This window comes from Chrysochloris asiatica, unplaced genomic scaffold, assembly GCF_000296735.1.
Source record: "Chrysochloris asiatica unplaced genomic scaffold, ChrAsi1.0 scaffold00006, whole genome shotgun sequence".
NCBI lineage: Eukaryota > Metazoa > Chordata > Mammalia > Afrosoricida > Chrysochloridae > Chrysochloris > Chrysochloris asiatica.
Genome location: NW_006408524.1, coordinates 5,442,152 through 5,444,452, shown reverse-complemented (window position 1 = coordinate 5,444,452; position 2,301 = coordinate 5,442,152). Strand labels below are relative to the sequence as shown.

Sequence of the window (2,301 nt, the reverse complement as noted above, 5' to 3'; positions counted from 1 at the left end):
GAGCAGCCATGCGGTTCGGTGTGATGACGTGCATGCTGGTCAGGTGACCAGCACTGCACACCGCCACTTCAAGACAGTTGGGCACTCGGTCTTCCCCTTTGAAACTGCCAGAGAGCCTGGAGCGGATAAAATGGTGGACTGAATTCTGGGACTGTGCAAAGAATTCTTGAGATTAACCTTCAGTTTCTGGATTTCTAGAGGCACGGTAGTTTGTTTCACTTCTGTGGTGGGGTTGCTGGTCCTCAACTCTTCAAGGGCATGCTGGAGTGATTTTCCTTTGAAACTCAGAAACTTCCTCGAATGGGAGATGCAAGGACCCCGGGCATCAATGACTTGGGCTTGGGGTCTCCCAGGATAAGCAAATGACCCTGAGTTGTGGGTTTGCTGCAGGGCATTGACAGTCAGAAGTAATTGGTCAGATAACCTAGGGGCATGCCAACCTTTAATCTTTGAGCAGCGAGTCAAGTCTATAGGAGTTTCCTTCAGGAGAAGATGAGGCTTGTGAGATTTAAGGAAGAGAGGCTGATGAGACACAGTTTGTTTACTGGATACAGCGTTCCGTAGACTATGAACCTGAGTGTTAGACACAGCATCAGCGAGACTACTGTCTTCCTTTTCCTCCTCTTTATCTTTGTTCTTTTGTTTCGTTCGTTCCTGAGAGTACTGCCACTTTACATTCTCAAATTGGAACAAGATAATATTGCTCTCGGTGTTGATCACCATCCTGTTTCCCTGAATAAAGAAGGCCAGCACAGGGTCACTTCTGCCATTGACTTTCATTACCCTCAGGCAGTTCCCGTTTAAGAAATTGTAAACGCGGATCTTGCCATCTGCACAGGCACTGATGACCCGGAGGAAGAGAAGAGACACGTGGAGCACCTCCTTGGGATGCTTGAAGGCCATTAGGCATTTCTCATACTTTCCCACCATGCTCCAGGCCATGACCAGGCCATCAGCACTTCCTGAGAGAAGGTGCCACTGATCAAAGCACAGGCACTTCACTGCCCCCTTGTGGCCGCTGAGAGTCTTTACCAGTTGGGCAGTAGCAACGAGCCACACCTTGACCATCCCTCGCTCACAGCTGCTCAAGATGTAGGTGTCATTGATCCTGGTGGCTAAGATGGGGTCTTTGTGTTTAAATGTCTTCAGGCACGTCAGGCGATCCCGCTGGGATGAGGAGAAGGCAATGGAGATCTTGGTGAACAACACGGAGGCTGCTCATTCTCCATCCCGCATCCACTGCTGCTGGCTCCGCCTTCACTACTTGGCCGTTACTAGCATTATCTGTGATGGTTCTTGCCTGGGAGTCATGGCTCTTGTGTTTGACATCAAGGCAGAAGAGCGGCATAAGACAGGCCGGTCTGAGGAGGTAGTGCACTGGGGGACCCGGGCTCGGAGGCTCATCTTGGCCAGCTTTGCTGTCTGGTTCACATTCCTGGTTCTGAGTCCCTTGCGCTGTGACTGCTCTCCTACGCCATCGTCCAGGCTGAGTGACCCTGGGTAATCTTTGCTGAGGATCAACTGAGACTTCTTGGGTCCTGCAAGGCAACATTGCGGGAGTCCAGTGCCAGCAGTGGTCCTTGTCTGGTTGGAAGGATGGTGTCTCTCCCAAGTAACTTTGAGAAGAGCTCATCTAGCCCTTTCTGAAAGGAGGGCAGCAGTTGAGACTGTCAAGAGGAGGTTAGCCTGCTCTGTTCTTTCAGCAACCCCCATCCCATATCCCTTCACCCTACTGATGGCCTCCTACGGAGACCAGGCCTGATTTTATTAGAATTTATTTTGTAATAAAAATTTTTTAGTGGTGAAAAAAAAAAGTCCCTTTATTGCATTCATAGAGAGTATATAGGTATTTAAAATTTGACAATAATTTTAACTTGATATATCCAAGTTTGACTGGCTTTTTAATATATTTATAGATAAAAAAAAATTAGGCCTCTAACAGTAATAGGGACAGGGAAATTGTGGCCACCACAGACTTGTTTTCAAGTTAACAGATGTAACTTCTTTTCTATTCTTTCTCCACCTCTATCCCTCCTTCTGCTTTCCTCAATATCCCTATTTGGGGGGTGATGTGATAAAGAGAAGAGAGTGAAGGATGCATAATCAAGTGCAAAACACTGTGATAAGTACAGAGAATGAATGAGGTGAAAAGGAAAGTGAAGGGTGTGGGATGGTCAGGGGCTCTAAGGACTTCCCAGAAAAAAGGGATTATGTGGTGGGGTAGCTCGGGGGAAGCTAGATTTTCTTTTTTTAGAGTTTGGAAAAAAGAGTCAAAAACTAAACCAGAGAGAGAGTGGCGCT

At 47.5% G+C, this 2,301-nt stretch overlaps 2 pseudogenes; one reads left to right on the top strand and one right to left on the bottom strand.

Moving 5' to 3' along the window:
* The window catches only part of LOC102819926, a 23,722-nt pseudogene extending 22,555 nt beyond the window's left edge, over window positions 1-1,167 (bottom strand).
* A 4-nt stretch (window positions 1,168-1,171) lies between these two features.
* Window positions 1,172-1,494, top strand: LOC102819548 (annotated as a pseudogene).
* The last annotated feature ends 807 nt before the right edge of the window (window positions 1,495-2,301 follow it).